Source organism: Cherax quadricarinatus, chromosome 56, assembly GCF_038502225.1.
Source record: "Cherax quadricarinatus isolate ZL_2023a chromosome 56, ASM3850222v1, whole genome shotgun sequence".
Taxonomy (NCBI): Eukaryota; Metazoa; Arthropoda; class Malacostraca; order Decapoda; family Parastacidae; genus Cherax; species Cherax quadricarinatus.
Genome location: NC_091347.1, coordinates 8,045,744 through 8,070,885, shown reverse-complemented (window position 1 = coordinate 8,070,885; position 25,142 = coordinate 8,045,744).

Sequence of the window (25,142 nt, the reverse complement as noted above, 5' to 3'; positions counted from 1 at the left end):
ATATATATATATATATATATATATATATATATATATATATATATACATACATATACATACATATACATACACGCGCGCGCGCGCTGACATAAAGAAAAACATTCAATTTCTCCAAAAACCCTCGCCAAAAATCCCCTTCCAAGCTGTAAAGGAAAAAGGATTTTAGCGTCGGGTGGTAAGTTTAGCAGAGAGAGAAGAGGTCCATTCACGCCTTGTTTATCTTCGCACCACAAGCCAACACTTGGCTCGACCTCACCTACTGACTGCAGAGTACTTCACCTGAGCCAATATGACCTCAGCCTTGTCCTTACCTGCTCCTCTGAAATCCGGTGGGATTCTAACGTGACCTCTGGCCATAATCACACTCGACTTTTTAAATTTATTTCCATGCAGCGGTCGACTCTCAGCTCCTGGCCCCATCTCTTCGCTGATCGCTACTAGGATCATTCGTCTGTTTTCGAGAGTGTAATCGTACCCCTTCTTTAAATTATGCATAAACCCTGATTCTTCTAGTCCGTCCTCTGTCATCTCACTTCCTCTGTGCGTGTTAGTTACCATTTTGTCCTAGGCACATGTCGATTAGACACTAGGCCTGTTTTGTGTGTGTGTGTGTGTGTGTGTGTGTGTGTGTGTGTGTGTGTGTGTGTGTTACCATTTTGTCCTAGGCACATGTCGATTAGACACTAGACCTGTTTTGTGTGTGTGTGTGTGTGTGTGTGTGTGTGTTGTACTCGCCCATATGTGGTTACAGGGCTTAGGTCTCAGCTCCTGGCCCTGCCTCTTCGCTGGTCGCTACTAGGTTCAACTCCTGGCTTCGAGAGCTTTATCGTTCCCCTTCTTAAAACTATGTATGGATTCCGCCTCTATCATTTCATTCTCTAGGTCACTCCTCTTACTTACTACTCAAAGGCTGAATATATTCTAACATCCCGGTAACTTCTACCATTAATCTCTCATTACTGGACACACCTTTAAAGTCATGGATTAATCTCGTTGCAAACTTTCGTACGTCAATTTGACATCCTTTACCAGGTGTGGGTTCCATACTGGTGCTGCATACTCCTATATACACCTGACTTACATCATATACAGTGTCGTGAATGACTCCAAAGATTTCTCGAAGCTAGTCTTAGATTTGCAAGACGCGTATTATTGAAGCAGTTATTTGGTTGATGTGCACCTCAGGGGATATGCCCAGTAAAATACTCACTTTAAGATACTTTTCTTTGAGTGAGATATGCAGTCTTTCATTCACGAGCCTGTACTCCGTCTGCAGTCTTCTTTGCCCTTCCCAATGTTCCTAACTTTGCCTCTCCTGGTCTTTTTCTGGTCTTCACCTGTATGTAGCTTCCTTATTCGATTTACATCACCTGCGGACAGGAATACCTCTGACTAACCAATCCATCATGTTCATGTAAACGATAACTAGATGTGTTACGGTCACTGCCTGATCCGAGAAAGGTATCCCCGTATTCCATAACCCCAGCCTCCTGTACCGGTATGCATACAAGAGGAATACTGACGGTTGGTCATAAAACTCTAGTGCAGCAGAATGCAAGTATGTATTCGTGTGTGTATGTTTGTGCGAATGAATTTCTATACACATGCGCACATTTATAGATATACAGTACATGGCTGAATGAATTTATGTACGTATGTATGCATATGTGTATTTACATATGTAATATTTTATATGTATACCTATGCAGATGAATGTTTATGAATGTAAATAAATGGTATAAAATACCGACACAATGGAAATATAAATACATATGCAGTATAAAGTGATCCTTTATTGACTACGTTTCGCCCACACAGTGGGCTTTTTCAAGTCACAAACAGTTCTGTTTGTGACTTGAAAAAGCCCACTGTGTGGGCGAAACGTAGTCAATAAAGGATCACATTATACTGCCTATGTGTTTATATTTCCGTTTATGAATGTATATGCGAGTATAAGTACGTTTGTACATGTGACTGAAACTTCTCGTACTTATCCTGCTGAAACTCACGTTTCTAAATCTCTGTTGGAAGACAAAGAATAAAAAAAAAATGTTAAATGATCCTGTTGTAAAAGAAACTGACAAAAGCACGAAAAATGTCAAGCCTATTTTCGTCTATTGTTCAAAATAAGTATTATATTACATGAAAGAAATATATATTTCATAGTAATATATATATATATATATATATATATATATATATATATATATATATATATATATATATATATATATATATATATATATATATATAATGAATACTTTTGTATGCGTGTGCAGGTGTATGAATGTGTATATTTATGCATGAATGTATTTTCGTGTGTATGTATACGTGTATACTCAGGAATGAGGAACGAGCCAAAGTCAGCAGTAAGTAAATGCTTTTTATTCCTTCACCAATAAGCGTGCAAGTATATGTACAATGTGTATACACTATGCACAAAGCAAGTTTGCAAGCACGAGACACGGTGAGAACTGTGAGCGACCAGACTTAAGGTAAGTCTGCCTGTGTTAAGTAAAAGGACACAAGTGCAGCTAATACAATATTTTATTGTGGCAGCGTTTCAGTCTTCGGGAGCTTCGTCAAGCTTGACAAGCTCCTCGAGAGCGAAACGTTGCTACCATAAAATGTCGTATTAGCTGCACTTGTTTCCTTTTACTTATTGTCGGTAATTTTACCAGCATCATTCCAAGTATGCCAATGTTGATTCACGACTGCCAGACATTGCTTGGCGAGCCTCCTTGTGAATGGCTGGGTTAAATTAGATGGTTTAGTATAAGAGTGGGGCCCCGAGTGCTGTGCTCTTGAAAACTGCTGGTTCTCTGGTCGGGAGGGCCTGCCTATATGGGTGTGTGACACAGGTCAGAAGCGTAACATATTCTTTACATGCCACTATCACCTCCAGCATCACCATATCCATTACCACCACCACCATTGGCACTACCAAGACCACCACCATCACCGCCTACTATCACCACCACTACCATTACCACCTCCATTACCACCAACACCACCTCCATTACCCTTGTGACTCCTGCTTCTCTGGGTGAACCATGGCCACACTTTGTTCTTGCCACTGCATCTTTTGCCTCTAGTTATGAATTTCTGCTCCGCCCCCGGCACTTTCCGGCCACATACTCCATCATTTTCTCCGCTGTCTTCCATTCAACTTCCCTTTCTCATTGCACCACATTCAGGAATTGCATCAGTCTCCTGAAACCCATGGATAATCAACTACCTGTCTTCTCACCTCTTTGTATTTGTGGTTGCAGGGGATGAGTCGTAGTTCCCGGCCCCGCCTCTTCCTGTTGCAAGTTTTATCGTGTGTGTGTGTGTGTGTGTGTGTGTGTGTGTGTGTGTGTGTGTGTGTGTGTGTGTGTGTTTGTGCGTGAAGGGGAGAAGAGAAAGATACACAGTATGATTATTCATGCATATTAAATGCTTGCGGGCCATGAACCTAATTACTGCACACTGCCATACCATCTTACCTGAATATGAAATATGTTGGAAAGTAAAAAGTATCCCCACTGAAAAGTTGAGAAGTCTTAGGAGCAATTACAAACATTGTGTCTTACAGTAGATATAAGGAAGTTTGCCGGAATAACGAGGAAGCTGGACCACTACCTACAACATGTGCTTGATTAACCAGATTGTGATAGCAATGCAGGCGTTCCGGCAGCTGCCAACAACAACCCTGATGATCAGGCAGTCAGCTGGGAATTCTGGCCTCAGAGATCAGTGTCATGAATGCTCGAAGCAAGTCACAGTTTTGTTACTTAAATACATATTCGTGATTACCTTGTAGACTATCAGCTCCCAGCAAGGTAAGCAATGTTGTTGAGCTACAAAATGAACGGAGACTCTTCACTGTATTCAGTCAAACATCTCGGTATTTTGAACGCTTGACGTCCCTTCAACTGTATACCTTGGAACGTACGTACGTAAGTTATAACTTGCACCAGGAAATTCCTGGAGTGGTTCCAAACCTGCACAACGAAATCACTACCTATAAAAACAAGAGAATTGGTAGACGATGCAAAGTAACTGCAGTAAAAAGGCAATGGCGCGACGAGTACACTTAATGACGACAGAGTGTCAGAGTGCCAGTAATGTTATAACTATCTATAGGCCTTGTATAATAATGGTGTAAGTGTAACCGTATGATGGTTGCTGGAAGGTGTGTATCCTGCGATTCCTTCATATTCGTACTTCCACACACCTCAGTGTGAAGTCAGTCGGAAACTGGACTCCCTTCAGGTAGGACCACATGATAATAAACCTCCACCAGAGAGAGGACGTCTATCATTCTGTCCTTCACACTCCTCCATTTCACTCACAAGAGCTCCCTGACTCTTCAACATCCATCTTCGTGAGTATACTAAATTACCAACACACCTCTGGCTGTCTTTAAGAGGGAACTTAAGAGATTCCACAAATCAGTTATTCATTAAGCAGGCTCTGGTTCGTAGTTTGGACTGCGTGTAGTCGGCAGCATCAGCCTGGGTGATTATGCCTTGATCCACCAGGAAGCTTGATCTGGGAGAAGGCTGCGGGGGCGCTGACCCTCGAAAACATTCTTCAGGTACTTGTTTTTCTTATTTAAAAGAACAGTTATTTTTATTGCTGATGCTGCTGCTGTTCTACTACTACTATACTACTAATAATAATATAATGCTTTTCGGTCAGTGTGCAATCTGAGAACTGTATTAATCTCTCCTTGATGCTCTTAACAATTTTGTTTCTTCAGTCAAGTTTAAAAATGAGCGAGAATCTAACTTTTTCCTTTGTTTTCTTGATGTTCTTATTCACTGCTCTGTGACTGACTTTTCTTTTTCCAATTACCACAGTCCTGTGCACAGTGGCATGTACATTAGTACATTCACTGCTATGCTTACTATGTTTCTTCTGTCAAAAGTATTCTTGTTTTTATCTCCCTCCGTGCTCTTGACATTTGTAACTGTCAGTTTCTTGACTCTGAAATCTCCTTCTTCGAAACTCCTCTCTCCTTGGTTATCTTTCTGATCTCGTAAACTCTTGTCTCGCGAGCTCTCTTCTGTGAAATCTTCTGCTCTTTGCTTTCTCTACTTTTCCAGTCACTAAAATCGTAACATCTTAGGTTATTTAGATATTAGACTTGGTTATCGCCTAACTGTTATACTTAATAGTTAATCTTCATACTTCTGTCGCTGATACTTCCGGTGCCTACGCCATTTCGTGTTCCTCTTCACTTATACTTTGATGAAACTGGCCATTTCCTTTTCGACAATCTTCAAGAATATAAACGAAGTGTTCGCCTTGCTGGCAACAACAATGCTCATTTTTACCTTGCCAGAGATCTCGATCATCCTATTAACTGGTTCTTTGCTAAAACTATCTACTCCTCTAGCCTTCAAAGACACTGTCTTGTCGAATCAGCTCTTATACGCAACTTGGCTAGCATGAATTTTAGTCCTGGCTTTGCGTCTGTCTTGGGAACACTCCTGATTTGACCTGACCTTTTGTCGCCTCTTCTTTCCTAGATTGGACCACCGGGCCTACTACACTACTTTTCTGCCTCCTTGCGGACAGATGTCTGAGTGCTGAGGTACTTCAGTCTCCACTGTCTTCCAATGTACTTCACTGTCATTACTATCACTAGTTCTGCCAGGCGAGGGGCAGTAGATCTGCAGTGGTCCTATATTTTGATATATTTTACTACTACTACTACTATATCATTACTACCATTTCTACCACCACTATTATCACTACTACAACTACTACTACCATTGCTGCTATTTTCTTACTAGTACTACTACAAAAGCCACTAATTTTACGTCCACCACCACTGCTATTACTACTACTGCTGCTACTATTACCACCACTACTCCCTTCTCTCGTTTAGTAATGTGTCTTCTGGCCTTTACTTTTCATGCCACATGTCACTGATCTAGGACCGACCGAAACGTTATCTGATATTATTAAGGTTTAGCTCCTAATTGAGTGGTTTTGGTGAAGAAGTCGAAAACGACTTTTCACGGATTACTAATCTCGGATGGTTTTTATCCAAGGTTTTGCTGGAAAGCGAAGCAGTTTGTTTGTAGATGAATGGTTCAGAGAACCGACACGTTGATAAATTAGACACATGTGCAGCTCTTGGGTATCTTTATTGAGGAAACGCTTCGCCACACAGTGGCTTCATCAGTCCATACAAAGAAGAATCGTGAAGATCAGGAGAAGAATCTGTTCAATATTGATGGACTGACCACATCGACTCAAGGTTGAGGGACTGATTACCTCATTCTTCTCCAGTTCTTCACGATTCTCCTTTGTATGGGCCGATGAAGCCACTGTGTGGCGAAACGTTTCCTCAGTAAAGATACCCAAGAGCTACACATATGTCTAATTTATCAGTTTGGTTTATTTCCTCCTAGGCCATTTTTGTAGGAACTCTCAGGATGCGACCCACTTTTGGGTATCTTATCAATGCTAAGGGAAGCAGGTGTTACAAGACTATTTTATACACTCCGCCACGACTAGGGTTCGAGTCCTGATCATCACAGGGAAACAGTGATCGGACAAAGCATAATAACAACTTTGTAATTAACTTATTAGATGAAATATTAGATAAAAATATAACTGCTGCCCTAGGTTACAGTCTATGTTTTGCAACTTTAAAATAACTCGGTAGTGTGGAAATTCCAACTTGGAAAATCCTCTGATTTATCCAATGATGAAATTAATATAAAGGGATAATTTATAACTCTGTGATAAAACGAAATGTTTTCAATTGCCCTCAAAGAGAACTTATTAGTAATAAAAATTTGCAGATTACTGAAGCAGATAAAATAAATGCAATAGTATTTTCGAAAGAAAATGATTACCAAGATGAAATGAATAATCTTTTAAACGATATACTTATTCTAAACCTAGAAAGAATCCCTTAGATTCTGTTAACAGTAATTTTAATGAAACAAAACGACTACTGAAAGGCAAAAATTAATTAAAAAAAATCGTGTTCACTAATCCATCTTTATCCTATAGGTATGGATTAATAAAAACCTGTTATTAGGTCCATAGGTTCAGTTTCCTACATATCTACGTAACTAGTAGATATTTTGAGCCCAATTGTTGGAAAATTTTCTAACTTTAATGTTAAAAACAATATAGATTTAATGGATAAATTAAACAACTAATTCAGATGATTTCAACATGGTTAGTTTTATGTTTCTTCTTTATTTACAAAAGTTCCTGTTGATTTATTAAGTTTCCTATCTAAAGAACTTGTTAATTACCATTTACCATTCAGTACCTACTATCATTAAACTTTTTATACTTTGTATTATTGATCCAAAATTCGTGTTTAATGACAAGTTTTACACTCAGAAATTTGGTATGGCAATGGGAAATCCTCTCACCTGTCATTAGTAATTTGCGTATGGAATATTTTTAGAGAAGATTGTTTAACAGAAACGTTCCCAACAGAGCTAAGTGGTATAGATACGTTGATGATATTTTATGCCTTTTGCCTAAGAAGATTGATATAAACCATTTCCTTTTTAAATTAAATAGTCTAGCTTATTCCATACATAAATTTTACGTTGAGTTTGAACAAAATTATTCATTGCCTTTTCTAGATGTTTTAATTATTAAGGGAACCATGATTTTAAATTTAAAATTTACAGAAAACCAAATAACTGTTCCTATGTACACTATTATTCTTATCAAAGTTTTTGAGAGCTTTACGTACTTGTAGCCCAGAGTTCATAGATGAAGAAATCTCGAAAATTTATGAAATAGCTAATGATCTAAACTACCCAAGAAACGTAATTGATAAATCTATTACAATTACTAGAAATACTTTTTACAATTCAAAAAGGGACAACCAACCTTATTCATAAAAAAATATATGTTGATTGTCCCGTTCTATGAAAACTTTCTTCATATACTTTCTCTACTTAAGAATTTTAATATCAAATTTGTATTTACAAATCTCGATACAGTGAAAACAAACTTTTGATACAAAATTCCCCCAAACGGGTAAAAGTCTTGAACGAAGATTAAAACAACATAAATATAATTTTAGTTCTGTTTATTCATGTGAGATTTTAACCATCCAATTGATTTTCAAAAGGCTGAAAAAGATGTTTCTAGCAGGTCCATGGTCGAGAGGAATATAATAGAATAAAGTTTCATAAAAATAGTTTTGAAAATATGAATATTACTTTTGGCTTATACAAACTGGATTCATTTATAATTAATAAAATTTGGGAAGAATTTAAGATACAGCAGACAAGTTAAAATCTTAATGCTTGGGTAGAATATAAGCTGTGTCTGAAAGATTCTTGGCTGCCTACCTACATCATCATGAAAAAGTCAGGTGTTGTAAGGTAACAGAGAAGTGTTATCTTCAAGGTGTTGCTTCTTGGCGCAGTGAAGAGGCTATTGGTCTGAGAAATTGGATCCCTCTCCCCAGGCTCCCTATCTCTCCTTTCCCATTACTCCTCTTCCTATCCCTTCCCTCTCCCATTCCTGTCCCTTCCCTCTCCCATTCCTGTTTTCAGCGTTTGGGGGTCCTTTCTTCAGGCATTCTAGTTCCTAGATAGGGAAAAGGGCACAGTGGTCCATTCTTTTCCCTTGAGGTCCTTGGTAGTAGTGTAGTTTGCTGTGGACTCTGGATCATCTGGAGATGTCCTGATTCCTCATCTGTCTACTGGGCAGAGGCTTTGAGTGTCTTTCGGGTGATGGATGTATTTCTGGAGGCTGCCTGTCAGATTCCAGGAGGTGGTGGCCGAAGGAGGTATGCTTTGTGGCGGGCATCAGACCGCTCTCTTGTCCACCGAGGTGGCTCGGTAGATGTGAGATTGCTGGTTTACTGGCACGAAGGGTAGGGTATGGCACAGGTTCCATTCCGCATATGCACTACTAGCTGCACTGAGGTCCTCTTGGACGTGGAGGGGGATTTACGGCCTGTTCGTTCTTAGTAACATATACCCCTCCACATTCCCCTATTTTTCCTATTTTTCATTTCCTTTTTCTTTTTTCTTTTTTTTTTTTTGGAAAAAGAAAAAGAAAAAAGTGACCTAACCATGGAGTCCCACATCCATGAAACTACTGCTCCTGAGCCCCTTTCTGCTGCAGCATCCACTTACAACCCTGCCTTGTTACCAGACCTTTCTTCGGACCTTTCTAATGCCCTTGTACCATCTGCGGGTGACATTTTGTCGCACGCTTCAGATACCGAGGCTCGGCCTGACCTCCGCACGTCTTTGGTCGTGCTTCCGGCTTCTCCCCACACCATATGTTGATTTTCAGATTGCCCACCCATCTCAGGACGGACCACTTTAGGGCCCACGCCTAAACGATCACAACCATTAACTGATGACACTGCTGTGACCACCTGTCATTCTTCCCAGAAAACACCAGCACAACACTCGATTCCCTTAATTAAACACTTCATTTCAGAGTACACAATGGACCTAGTTTTTCACCATGCAACCGACAGTCCCAACTGACTGCCTCTCTGACCATAATATCAGCAAGGCACTCCTGCGCCATGTTGGTCAAAATATTTTATTTCATGCTCTGAAGAGTGGTGCACGCATCATCAGGTACGAAATGCTTATCAAGCTCGCAATCTTTCCCTTCTTACCTCCATAGCAGATATTCCTGTCACTGTACAGAAACATATTTCACTCAGTTCTTGTAGTGGTACTGTAGTTCTGCCTTAAACCATTGTTCAGCGTGATATCCGGCCATGTGAAGCTGACACAACGGATCAACTCGAGCTCCAAGACTTCCCTATTCTCAGAGTGGTCACTTATCTACTACCTGCCCGCGGGTGGAGACGCTTACCCTGCAATGTCGCTTGCTTAACCTTTGACTGTCTTGAGCTTCTGTTCTCGGTTTATGTTGCAGGACACCGCTTACAAGTCAGAGAGTTGACCCCTACACCACAACAGTGTAGAAATTGCCGACGTTTTGGCCATCAAGCGAAATATTGCAGGTACATGGCAAAATGCCCAGTCTGTAGTGCCGCCGACAATACAAATACATTTTGCAGCCTACCTCCCTCTTGCTTTAATTGTAATGAGGTTCACCTGGCTTATTCTCGTCGTTGCCAGGTTTACTTGATGGAACGTGAAATCCACTGTTTCAAGGGAAAAGGTGTCACACCATGGCACTCTCTCATTTCAGCTTTCAAGGGAGACTTCCAAAGCTTTCTTATTCTCGAGTTACTAAGCGATCTCCAACTTCGGTGGTACCTACTTCGACAACCTCCTCGGTGGTCACAACTTCAACAGTCACCTTTGTTTCTAACTCTTTTGCAGCCCTGGCCTCCGAGGTCCCTACCTCGTCGCCTCAAACTGTTCTTCCGTCATCTCGTCCCACAACTACACCTTCCCTTCGCCTTTCTACTTCTCCAAAGTCCAAATCATCCCCGTCTAAATCTCCTTTAACACCTCTTCATTTATCCTTCCCAAACATTTTTCCTTTCCAATCTGTGCTTAGTACTTTACCTCTTACTGTTTCTGTTTCGAATGTTGAGGCTCAACCCCCCCTCGTACAGTTCCGTCCACTTCTGTCCCCTCCCAAGTTTCTTCGTCTAGTGTCCTCTCCCACGTTTCCTCCTCTGTCCCCTCCCAAATTTCTTCCTCTCCTGTCCCCTCTCATGTTAACTCTAACCTCTCATCCTCTCCCTCTGGTACCTTCCATCGTCTCTCCGATTTTTACTCGCCCTCCTCCTCCTATCTCTGAGGGTGAACCATCTGCAACTTCCTTGTCCTCCGAAACACTTGAAGCTATTTCCAAATATACTGAGGTGACCAAACCGATGATGGACGCCGATCCACCTCCCATCACTCCTCTTCCTTACTTTTCTAAACCGTCTACACGACTCCTTTCTTTGCAACGTTCCAATTCTCCGCTGCTTACTCGTCTTCCGCTGTCTCCTCATGTAGATTTTATTAACCCTCTTAGATATCTATTGCTTCATGTTACCAACATACTTTACTTCGTAAATCATGACTTATTCACAATGGAATATTCGCGTCCTCAAGGGTTATCTGGGTGAGTTTCAGGTGTTACTCTCCCAGTTTTTCCTTCTTTGTCTGTTTACAAGAAACTACATTACGCTCCGCTGTTATCCATCTCGTCTCGGATTGTATTTTACTGCATTAATTGGATCCTTTCCCGATGTAACTTTTAATGAAGGTGCCCTAATAATACAGACAGTTATACCATATCATCAGATCTTTATTCATATTTCGTTGCATTACACTGCAGCTCGCATATACTTGAACAAGTGGTATACAGTTTGCTCTTTGTATCTTTCTCCATCTCGAGCTTTATCTATTCGAGATGTTGCACGTGTGTTTCCTTTACCGCCACCTCTTCTCTTATTACACTATTTTAATGTGCATCATTTCCTCTGGGAGGGGGGAAGGGGGTCTCACTGTGACTCGCGTCATAGTGGCTCAGTTAGAGGCTCTTCTCATTTCTCTTCCCCTTCAGGTTTTAAAAACGGGTACTCCCACCCATTTTCACTCTCGCCTTCAATCTCTCTTGCATTGATCTCTGTTTACTCCTCCTCAGCTGCACTCGACTACACCTGGTCTTTGCTCCCATATTTACATGACAACGATTATTTTCCTATACGCCTTACTTCCCATTCATATTCTCGCCCTCCTCGAAGCCCACATTGGCAATTTGAGCGGGCGAATTGGGACCTTTATTTGTACCACACTGAGTTCATGAGGACCCATCGTCGTCCATCATTGATGAGGTCTTCGTTATTTTTGACTTGGATTTTAACCATGGCTGCACATTCAATTCCTCTAACCTCGTGTAAGCACCCTCAAAAGTGTGTGCCTTGGTGGTCTCCTGGTTGTGCTCGGGCAGTACCTTTGAAACGTGCTGTATGGAGCCGGTATCATTGTATTAGGACCGCAGAACAACTCCTTGATTAAGCGGGCGAGGGTGGTTGCCCGTCGTGTCACTCAAGAAGCGAAATTACGTTTCTACCAACACTCCAGCTTCCTCTGTGAGTGCAGTCTGGAAAAAAAAAGTATGGAAATTGAGTGGCAAATACTCCCCAGACCCGGCTCTGGTTCTTAAGGTTGCCGGTGTCACCCTCTTGAAGGTGTCACAGAAATTGACTTGTGAGTATCTCTCAGGTGTTCCATCTATGCCCCTCATTTATTTCCTCGAAGATCTGCCAGAGAGTTACAGCCCATGGACTTTTCTTCAACCAGAGAAGTCTTATAATGTACATTTTACACTGCTAGGATTAGAGTCAACCTTTCCGTTTGCCGATCATTGGCAGCTGGGCCTGACGGCATTCATATTCATGTTTCAGTATTTACATACATCAGCCTTTGCAGTCCTCTTACATCTTTTTAATCTTATTTGGTCGCAAGGAGTTCTTCCCCAGCTGTGGAAATCTGCCATTGTTCTGCCTTTTCGTAAACCAGGTACTTCGGGACATGATGCCTCACACTTACACATTTATACACCTCGATCATATCATCCCTAATTCTACGCCTTTCGAGAGAATGCAGATTCAGGGCCCTCAGTCTATCCTCATAGGGGAGATTTCTGATACATGGGATCATCTTTGTCATCTGAGAGGTATTTCCGTATACGGGTTAGTAATTCGCTTTCCCAGGACTTTATCCAAGCTGAGGGTGTCCCTCAGGGATGTATCCTTAGCACCACTTTTTCTTCTTGCTATAAATGATTTTCCATTTGTTCTTCCATCTAATATTTGGTCATCACTCAATGTTAATGCTTTGCTGTAGCTTGTGCAGGCGCTAACTGTCGACTGTCAGCTATGTTTCGCATTGGGCCAATACTCACGGATTTAAATTTTCTAGTTCTAAAACACGCCACATTACTTTCACCAGAATCTGTCGTCCCTGATACTCCATTGTACCTGTATGGTTCACAGTCAGGTTTCTCGGCCTTATGTTTGATCGTCGGTTATCATGGAAACCTCAAATTAACTCCCTGAAAGCAATTTGCCATAGCCGGCAGAATCTCCTTAAAATCCTCGCTCACTTTTCATGAGGGCGGATCGTCGAACTCTCCTTCGACTGCATTCGGTCCTAATTTTTTCGAAACTGGAGTATGGTGTCCCAATATATTCAGCGGCTTTTCCTGCAACTCTTTCTAAACTTGTTCCCCTCCATCATAAGGGATTATGTTTATAGCTAGATGCTTTTCGCTCCTCACCTGTCCCTCGCCTATATGCAGAGGCGAATGTTCCATCCTTGAACGATAGCCAAGATGCTTATTTCCTCCACTATTTTGTCCGATCTCATGACCTTCACGATCATTCTACATACAGGATTATAACAGAAGTTAGTCGGGGTCCATTATGTGTTTGTCACCCTTGTTTACTCCGTCCCTTTTATAATGGAAAGTGATAGAGTGGAGACTGGTGTACTGGAGACTAGTGTACTGGAGACTGGTGTACTGGAGACTGGTGTACTGGAGACTGGTGTACTGGAGACTGGTGTATTGGACTGTTATAATTACTCTAGTCCCCATTACACCAGTCCCCATTACACCAGCCCCCACTACACCAGTCTAAACTTCAACACACTATTACACCACTCCCTATTACACCGCTCCCTACTACACCTGTTCATATTGCACCAATCCCACTACACCGGTCTCCACTACCAGTACCCACTACAACACTCCCCGCTACAAGAGTCCCTACTACGCCACTACCCATCACACCAGTTCCTACTACACGTGTCCCTACTACATCAGTCCCCACTACACCAGTCCCCACTGCCCAAGTCTCCATTCTCCAATACATCACTCTCCATTACACCAGTCCCCTTTACAGCAGTCGCCACTAGACTGGTCCCCAATACACCAGTCCCCAGTGTTGGTGCGACTGGGTATAGTGTAGGAGTGTTGCTGGGACTATGTATAGTGTAGGGGTGTTGCTGGGAATGTGTACAGCGAAGGGGTGTTGCTGGGACTGTATATAGCGTAAGGGTGTTGCTGGGGCTGTGTATAGTGTAGGGATGTTGTTGAGACTGGGTATAGTGTAGGGTTGTTGCGGGGACTGTGTATAGCGTAGGGGTGTTTTTGGGACTGTGTATAGTGTAGGGGTGTTGCTGGGATTGTGTATAGCGTAAGGGTGTTGCTGGGACTGTGTATAGTGTAAGGGTGTTGCTGGGATTATGTATAGTGTAGGGGTGTTGCTGGAAATGTGTACAGCGACGGGGTGTTGCTGGGACTGTATATAGCGTAGGGGTGTTGGTGAGACTGTGTATAGTGTAGGTGTGTTGTTGAGACTGTGTATAGTGTAGGGGTGTTGTTGAGACTATATTGTGTAAGGGTGTTGCTGGGACTGTGTATAGTGTAGGGTTGTTGCTGGGACTGTATAGCGTAGGGGTGTTGCTGGGACTGTGTATAGTCTAGGAGTGTTGCTGGGAATGTGTATAGCGAAGGGGTGTTGCTGGGACTGTGTATAGTCTAGGAGTGTTGCTGGGATTGTGTATAGCGTAGGGGTGTTGCTGGGACTGTGTATAGCGTAGGGGTGTTGCTGGGACTGTGTATAGTGTAGGGGTGTTGCTGGGACTGTATAGCGTAGGGGTGTTGCTGGGACTGTGTATAGTCTAGGAGTGTTGCTGGGAATGTGTATAGCGAAGGGGTGTTGCTGGGATTGTGTCTAGCGTAGGGGTGTTGCTGGGACTGTGTATAGCGTAGGGGTGTTGCTGGGACTGTGTATAGCGTAGGGGTGTTGCTGGGACTGTGTATAGCGTAGGGGTGTTGCTGGGATTGTCTATTGCGTAGGGGTGTTGCTGGGACTGTGTACAGCGTAGGGGTGTTGCTGGGACTGTCTATAGCGTAGGGGTGTTGCTGGGACTGTGTATAGCGTAGGGGTGTTGCTGGGACTGTGTATAGCGTAGGGGTGTTGCTGGGACTGTGTATAGCGTAGGGGTGTTGCTGGGACTGTGTATAGCGTAGGGGTGTTGCTGGGACTGTGTATAGCGTAGGGGTGTTGCTGGGACTGTGTATAGCGTAGGGGTGTTGCTGGGATTGTCTATAGCGTAGGGGTGTTGCTGGGACTGTGTACAGCGTAGGGGTGTTGCTGGGACTGTGTATAGCGTAGGGGTGTTGCTGGGACTGTGTATAGCGTAGGGGTGTTGCTGGGACTGTGTATAGCGTAGGGGTGTTGCTGGGACTGTGTATAGCGTAGGGATGTTGCTGGGACTGTGTATAGCGTAGGGGTGTTGCTGGGACTGTGTATAGCGTAGGGGTGTTGCTGGGACTGTGTATAGCGTAGGGGTGTTGCTGGGACTGTGTATAGCGTAGGGGTGTTGCTGGGACTAGGCACACGAAATACTAACTTTATTTAGATTTTATGAGTGTGTGCACACCTGGTTGTTTGTGTAACTCTTTGTATACACACACATTCTCCATAGACCCATATTGGGGGATTAAAGTGTTCTTGATTGGTGGTGAACAGGTGACATGCAACCTTAATGACTATCGTCTATTCTGTGAGCTTAAAAACCAATTAACTAATCAACTTGGCTACGCTGAGGCTCTTAGTGACCCGGCAGTGATAATGAGACCAGTCTCAGTCTGGTAGTGTAATACTGAGATCAGTCTCACTCTTGGGTAGAGTTTTAACACTGGCACCTAATAATGCCCCCGTGACCAGATCAAGTAAATTATTCTCCCTGTGTTTTATTGCCTTTCTTTTGTTGTACAAGAATCGTATACAATACGGACAAGGTAAAATTGACACATGTGCAACATCTGGGTATCTGTATTGTAGATGTTTCGCCATCCAATGGCTTTATTAATACAGATTCCAGGGACTGATTACCCCATCTTCTGTATATAGTTCTACTGTCTTCAAATTATGTCGTGGAATTTATGTTGATAAAGCCACTGGATGGCGAAACGTCAGTAATAAAGATACCCAGATGTTGCACATGTGTCATAATTTCACCGTTGTTTTGTGTGTGGTTTGCCTATTAATAACCCTGCTGCAATTTGCCATTGTGCTTTACCAGTTAATATTTACCTGTTGTGATTATCCTGTGGGCTTCGCCTGTTTTGGTTTACCTTCGTCCGTTGGCTCTCCATACCGTGGTAGTAGAGTTTGAGCGACTTAGCTTGACTAGGAACCCAGCGCCAGCTTTTCCTCATTCGTCAACTTGTCTGCTTAAAAAGCAGAGAAGTTGACGAATGAGACACTTTTCTCAAGACTGACGGACTGAACACACCGACTCCGGGCTGAGGGACTTACCTCAAGAACGCCTCCTCAACTTTCTCCGTTCCTCTCTGTATTGGACTGAAGAAACCACTGGCTGGCGAAACGTTTCCTCAATACAGTTTCCTAAATGTTGCACAAGTGTCTCATTCCTGTATCTGTTTTATGATGTGCTGAATTTCCCCCTTTCGTTAATTGTTGCAAAGGTAGCTTACAGAAATTATTGTTTTCTGTTACCGACTTTCTCCAGCCTGTTGTAGTTGCGAGGTCGTCCATAACAACCCTTTCGGCTTAAATATTTGAAATTATGTTGGTAGAATTACCGACAATGTTAGGTAAAGGGCAACTAATGTTGCCCTTTACCTAACATATGTTTCAACTAATGCAACATTTCATTGTGCCGACAATAAAATGTCACAATAGTTGCACTAGTGTCCCTTTACCCAACATAAATATTTGACACGCCAGTGGTGATAACTCCGTTGTTGGCCGTTATCAAATTATCATTATCTTTAAATTGTTGTAAACCCTGTATATTTTTACAAATTATTGGTTATGAAACATCAGTCAGGCCATTTAATGAACCAGCTTGTGGTCCACAGGTGGTGCGTCTGTCAGCTGGTCGTCTACGGATCTATGAGTGGTGAGTGACAGTTTACCTTCGTTCAATATTAGCCGACTGATAGTTGTTTCAATTTAATTTTAGCTATATGCATGTATTTTCATATTATGCATCAATGTGATATGCAGTGGTTTAATGCAGTTGTAGCCTGCATTATTTGTTTTTAAATGTGCATGGGAGCGAGCATTTAAATTATTCTTGCGCTGAGACATGAAGGCATGACAAGCATGCTAGATCTGCTTTCTGAGTATACCTCATATCTTGACGTGCTGGCCGATCAATGCAAGCTACAGTACTGTTGAAACTTTGATTTCTCATAATGCAGTTGAGTAACCGGATATTGTCACTGCAGCAGCAACTTTACACACGTCAGTGTTTTTATGGTCAAATAACTTTTGTAACGTGCACATTAACCCTTTATTATATACGTCGCTTTCAATGGCGAGAATTAGTAAACTCTGCTACTTTTAGGTACTCAAACTTTATTAGGATCGTAATATGTCTTTGTCTTTGATGAAAGAGGTTCCAGATCAAGCAAACTTTCTTGCTGCATCAACAGCCTTGCATAAGGTAGTGTTGTCAGTTGACCTGCACAGTAACGCTTGAAGCAAGACACCGATACTCCCAAAAACCGAAGAGCGAGGTATGGCTGACTGTTAATTATCACCTTGTGTGTCTGCCACCATTACTTGCTGTCTGCCGCCTCTACTTGCGTGTCTGCCGCCTCTACTTGAGTATCTACCGCCATTACTTGCGTATCTACCGTCATTACTTGCGTGTCTGCCGCCACTACTGGCATGTCTGCCACCATTACTTACGTGTCTGCCGCCACTACTGGCATGTCTGCCACCATTACTTGCGTGTCTGCCGCCACTACTGGCATGTCTGCCACCATTACTTGCGTGTCTGCCGCCACTACTGGCATGTCTGCCACCATTACTTACGTGTCTGCCGCCACTACTGGCATGTCTGCCACCATTACTTGCGTGTCTGCCGCCACTACTGGCATGTCTGCCACCATTACTTGCGTGTCTGCCGCCATTACTTGCGTGTCTGCCACCATTACTTGCGTGTTTGCCACCAGTGCTTGCGTGTCAACCCTCGCTACTGTACTACACATGACAATGCTGTCGTTAGTTTTCACATTTAGGTGATAATCTCTCGTATTTATAAGTTCACGTGCAGGATTAGCCTTACTGTCCTTGTCATTTCTGAAAGTAATACAATATTAACCCAAATAAAGAATAAATATATGAATTATTGTGCAAAATTAATGTTTTCAATTTCTATAAAAAATCACCTTACGAGTAACAATTTATATTTGAGAAGTATTTCAAAAACTCTATATATAACAACATTCAATGTTCTTTTTTGCCCTCCTGCAAAGTTTATATCATCCCACCATCACTCATCACAGTCTCTAGTTCTCATACGATGATTAGACATGTCTTAGCTTTCCTTAGATCACTCCTGGTTGCCTCCCACTCTCTTAGGCGCTGTAATAACTCCAGCGGTTTTCTCATGAATCGTAAGAATAATAATATATACAATAACAAATATAAAATAAATATATAATATAAAACACATATAATATGAAGTAATAAATATAATATACAATAAATACAGTAATAAATATAAAAGTAATGCACTTTATCTCTTCCACATACCCGAAATTCATTATGACTGTAGACACCAGCAGCGGCACTCATGTTGGTGGTCCTGGCAATTATTCCGCCCGTCATTTAGAACTGGCAAGGAAGGTCGTGCTAGGTACGCTGTTCCTCCCGGCATGACATGCTCGCAGTTGTGGATTTCTGTCCATTGCCGACAAAAATGGTGATCAGTGCAGTATGTGGTTCACTGGCGAGTGATCGGTGTCTATCTTAGCTGGCCCAGTGGCTAACGCGATGGTCTGGAGTTTTGAGACACTCTGACCGCGGGTTCAAACCCCACCCGAGGTATGGTTTCTTTAAATCGGTTCCTTGGAGGACACTACTACCCACCTCTCAAACTAAATTTATTTGTTACGATACGACACTTGAGAGTGAGTGAATGAATGTATATAGAGAGATTTTGCAACCTGACATCTACCAGATTTACCTGGTCATCGTGGTGATCAAGATGGGCACATAAGGAGGCCCGTGTTCTCTTGTATCGTGGGGATCCGGTGTGATTGTTACATTCATTTGGAAGCGCTAATCCCATACAGCGCTTCAAGATATAGAAAATATTCAGAGGTAACGTGCAGTTCATCAGTGCTTGCTGTGAATAAGGCTTCCCAACCCTGAAGTGGTTGTTTGGAGAATTAGCAGGACAGTGGGGGAGGCAGGGAGGTTAAGGATCAAAGGTGAGAGAGGGGAAGAATGAGAGAGGGATGTGAATTATTATAAATTGCATTTAAGAGAAGACAGGTTTTAGAGAAAACATTAACAAGGCAGTGAAAGAATCAAGAGAGTTAAAAAGGCTAAGAACAAGATAGAGTTAAGTGAGAGAGAGAATAAGAGTTTCGAGAGCGAGATGACAGACAACTCAGCGAGAGACAGTAAAAAAGAACACACCACTGGTGGGGATAGAACTCGCGATAAGAGCCTCATAACACTCCAGACCGACGCGTTAGCCACTGGGCCATCTGGCTACACATTTGTGGTCACAGTGCTGCCTATGCTAACCTTCCTACGATATATAAATATACCTAGTTGGATTAATCTTATTGTAGCCAGCTGGCCCAGTGGCTAATGTGTCGGTCTGGAGTTTTATGACTTTCTGATGGTGGGTTCTATCCCAACCCATGGTATGGCTTGTTTGCAATCGTGTCATTACGATTTCGTGAGTCGAGAGAGACGGTAACTTAAAATGACATACGAGCATCATACAATGTAAAATAGAGGAGGAAGGAGAATAATGTAACATGGCAAATTAATTCATCTTTACAAATCACTTTAAGTCTTCATTTATACTCATTTTCTTTGTAATTAAGTTTTATTAACTGCTCCCGAAGGGAAAATTTGAAGACGTTGCCTCCGAGTTTTCGGTTTTATTTCGTTCGTACTCGAGAATGTTTCATGGAGTAGTTTTCAAATTCTGAACACCTGTGTATGGTAAGGAGAGCAAGATTCTTGGAATAATTGGCATGTGCACGTCCTCTGTGATCACAGTTGTTAAGCCCATCCCCAGCATCCAGGATATGCTCAGAAAACTTCCAAACTCCCTCAATAACGTAGCTTCGATCGTTCAAAAATGATGCCTAAAAATTGGGCGACGGTTAAAAGTGAAATTCAAATGTATTGGTTCAGATATAATCGTTTTGTATGTAAAATAATGTGAAATTTTTATTCCTGTAAAATAGTTTACAGTTTACCTCTTCTGCAAGGATATTTTTTAATGTAAAATGGTATAAAAATACTCGGAATTCGTTGAAATTTGGCGATTATCAGAGAATGACTCGGCTGAACAAGTTCCAATATTATTATAATCAAGGGGAAAGCGCTAAACCCGGAGGATTATACAGCGCCTGGGGGGGGATGTGGAAGGCATTCAGGCTTAATTCGGGGAACTGGAGCACAGATCCAATTCCCTAAATCAAGAGCCCCTCACCAACATCAAGGAACCTTCCCTGAGGGGATATGAACAAGTTCCAATATTCCCCAACTTAAGGTTCAAGTTGCTCCTCTAAGTTTAGTCAGAGTTGGTGCAAATTTTAAATTTTACTGATATAGTTAAAAAACTGGAAATTGTTGGCATAAGATCAATTACTGGAGAATGACCTTCCTTATCGTCTTCAAACTTCTACCATTGGTGGGCTTTATTAAAACACATCTTGTCACTTCGAATTGTCTAAATTCTAATGTACCAATTTTGTTAAGCAAGTTGCTTCTCATGTAAGAACTACAGAATAGCTCTTCTGATCGGCTTCAAACCCTAAATGCTGGTGTGTAAAAAGTAACTTTTAATTGATTTTAATCTGTGTGGATGGGAATTTGTCATTTTTTTGTCTTAAAGGATTGTAGAGAATATAAAATTTAATGTAAATGAGAAAAGTAAACTGAAAAAAATTTAAATTCCCGGTTTTATGGTGATTAACGAGCGGAAATTCTCCTATTTTAACAGTCTCAGCCCTGTTACGTTTGCTTTTTCACAATTCTTCGTTTATTACCCGTGAATGCCACATTCGATCGGCTTCAAATTTTCAAGGCTTTTGTATCGCATCTTGGGCATGATTTATGTGGTAATCTGCGTGTTGGGTGCAGTGATAATTAAGTCATTCCCACATTGTGTTTCCGTGTGGTAGATGGGGTCAGGCTCGTTTTTTCAGCTGTTTAATTTCAGCACTGGTGTATCTTAAGAAAAGTTTGGTGCGTTTAATACTGCGTTTTTGATGTCATTTATGCCACTTTTAATCGTGAAATTATATAGTATTAACCTTATCGCATAATTTTGCTTTTGTGCTGTGAAGAGCTCTTGATCCAAGGAACTGAACTTTTATTTGGATTCTATTTGAATGACTTCCCTGTAACAGAGGCTATATAACACCCCTACTGGTTTAGCGCTTCCCTCTGATTAAAATATAAAATTTGTGAAAAGTACCAATCATCAGTGGCAGATGAATCGTATGAAATGAATGGAATGTTCCATTGGTGAAATTATTCGAAAATGTCTTATCAGAAATAAGTCAATGGCGTTGTTTGTTTATCCTGGATTAAATTAAATGTTTGTTCTTGTAGCATAATTTAGATTTATAACATCTGTCTTCTTGTGTGAAGACAGACGGAAGATAACTGTTAAAAAGAGAGGACATTTCCTGCGTATTATCAGTAAGATGTCCAAAAGAGAGGACATTTCCTGCGTATTATCAGTAAGATGTCCAGACTTAGTTCTCATGGTTCTGGTTTTCTCGATCTTTGTTTTATATACACGAGAGACCTTTTTGGGTTTGTCTTTGATTCACTAGTTACATTCATCCATTTGGAATCGTTTTAGACTTTATTTCTCCGGGTAAAATATATATAACTTGGGCACATTGTTATTCAGGAAAATCATATTCATAGAACCTTTTGTTATTGTATATTTGATCTTCGCCAATAAAATCATTAGATACCCCCTTGGGTCGTCTCGAAGTTTATTGTAATCAGTAGAAAAAAATCGGTGACTTTTGTTATACTATCTTTATTCTCTTGATTTGTGATCACTTGCTCTGAGCTCTTCACTGATCTCAGGATTATTTACGAGGATTTCCTTATTTAACACAAAAACCATGTCGAGCATATTATCCAATTCAAAAAGCAGTCCTGAACTACTTCCAGGAAGTTACTAGACTCCAAATTACCAGTTAAAGAAGTTCAGTCAATCTGATATTAAATTCCCCTGGGGGGCCCTGGCTAGTTCGCTGGAAGGTGTTAGGGCTTTAAACTAGAAATAGTTAGAGGCTTGGGATTTGATATGGAAAAATGGATTGCAGCAATATTAATTTAGACTGTGATATCATGAATTTTGGGAATAACAATCAAGCAGTCTGGGGAAAGGTACAGAAGAAATATCCTCACTCACGAAATCGTAATGACACGATTGCAAACAAACCATACCACAGGTGGGGTTAGAACCCACCAGGAACAACAGAAATGAATTTCGTCTGGATGCATGTCCGAGAAACATTAAGGCAATAACTGAGACATGGTTTAATTTGAAGAGTTAGGACGTAATTGCCGAGTACCACATTCAAGGATATAAGTTATTCCATGTTGACAGAAATAAGGGCAATGGAGAGGGGTAGCGTTCTATGTCCGGGAAAACATGAATCGCAAGAGATTACAAGTCTGTTCCCTTCAGTATTACCAGGGAGTAACAGAACATTGGTAATACAGTAAAAGATACCCGGTTTTGGTTGTGCCATTTAAAATGAATATAGAGAACACCTGTCTAGTCTTGACTAGCGTTAACTGGCTAATAATTCAATTGACGAAGATCATACAATAACGATAGTCCCTCCGAATATGACTTTTTTCTTAATTTTGTACTATGTGACCACAATAAATATATTAACCAGAGAGAAATTAGGTTAGACATGATTCCAAATTGATGAACAGTAGACTGAAGCATCTATTAGGAAATGGAGAAATTTATAGGCGCATCGAAAGGAAAGAGAATATTCTAACTGCTCAGTATGTTCATATTCAAAGAGACGTGGATAAGGGGATTACAAAGGCTAAACGCGACTTTGAAGCTAAAGTTTCTAGTGAATCAAAGATAAATCAAGAGTTATTTTAAGTCTTCGGGAAAGAGATCAGAGAATAAAATATTAGCACTTGTCCGTCTTCACACAAGAATACATAAGTAATATCACAGTAACTAATTTATTCAGTTCCTCAAGACAACAAATTGATAATCATATCCTTGACTGTAATAATACTTAAGTAGATAAATTTGTCTACAAAAGTAAACAGACAGCACTGTCTACGAAAGTAAACACTGTGCTGTGGTTTACATCTCTGTTAGATATGAGAATAGGAAAAGGTTGGGAGCGAGTACTGTACCTTGTGAAATAAAGCTTTACACTGTAGCCGCCTCTGACATTTACTCTGTTTACTGTTACTCTTTGTGCTCTATTTGTTAGTGAGTTATAGATCCTTTTAACCACTTTTCACGTTATTCCTTTATCACGCATTTTATGTGCTATTACTCCATGATCGCACCTGTCGAAGGCTTTCGCAAAGTCCTGGATGCACTGGAGGACAACGTCATAGTGGTCAGGTAGTTGCGAGAAGCTGGACAGACCTGTACTAAACCCATGCTGCCCTGGGTTGTGCAATTGTTGGGTGTCCACGTGGTTGGCAAACCTGCTTCTTAGAACCCTTTCAGAAATTTTTATGTGGGACATTAGTGTATTTCTTTGCAATTGCTTTATTGCCACCTTTGTAGAGTGTGGCTATATCCGATGTTTTTAGTGACTGTGGTCCCTCGCCATAGAATATTTAAGGCACGTGAAAGAGGTTTCTTGCAGTTCCTGCTGAACAGAGTTCCACAAGTCCAGGCCTGGGGCAGAGTACATGGGCATGTATACGTGTATTTATACATATTTATACATATTCATACACGCATCTATGCATGCTTGTAACTGTCGTATAAAACAGAGTAGCAGTTCACTGCTGATATGATGGATACATTTGTTATATTACAAAAAATATATATAAAAAAATTCACGAGGCTTATTATATATTCTTAGACATATAATGACTCATTATAATCTAATGTATATACGTCGTTAGATATATTATGACATCCACACTTCTCTTTCACCTCCTCCGGTCCTCTCCTTCCTCTGTATAGTTAGCCATATAATGACATCCCTATCCCTCTCCTTACCCGTCTCTCTTAGGGATAATTTCTCATGTTCCTGCTCTGGGATGATGGAGATACCTTCACAAAAATTCCATTTCTCATGCATATGGGAGAGGCTGTCCTGAGAGATGGCAATTCCCAAGTGACAGCATCTATGCCTATGCTGAGACGACACCATGCCAGCTGCCGTAGATGCTGAACCCTTGCTGGAATACTTGAAGATATCGTCACTACCCTGCGGAAGTCTTCCAGCTCAGGCTGACAGATTGCAGCACCTCGTGTGAGCTTCAGCCTGCGTTATGGAATATGACTGGTAAACATAGGTTTTGTTACCCACCTTCGTAACTGTTATTTAGAATAGGGTAGTAACACACTGCTGATGTATCCAATTTTGATCAATAAAAAATTATTTCTCTCTCTCTCTTTCTCTCTCTCTCTCTCTCTCTCTCTCTCTCTCTCTCTCTCTCTCTCTCTCTCTCTCTCTCTCTCTCTCTCTCTCACGCGCACACAAAATCCTTCCTCCGCTATTTTTATCTCTCTCTTAGCTCCTCTTCCTTTAACTGTGTTGTCTCCTTTTCCCTTCACTCCTCTCTCCAATCCCTCCCTTCAAGCATTTTCCCCTCACTTCCACTCCCCTAACTTCTCGTACGCTTACTCCCCACTCCTTTTCTCTCCCTCTTTCTCACCTCTCCTTTCCAACACATAGCTTCTCTTTATCTCTCCTCCCTATTTCTCTTATCCCTCCCAGTTTCCTTCTATATCTTCCTCTTCTAAGATTACCCTTCGAAATCCTCCTCCCTGCTACCCAAGCCTCCCTTTCCGAAGCCCCCCTTCCTCCTACTCAAACCTCCCTCATCCTACCCAAGCCCCCTTCCCTCATACACAAGCTCCCATCCCACCTATCCCAGCCCTCCTCCCTCATACCCAAGCCCCCTCCCTCATACACAAGCTCCCATCCCTTCT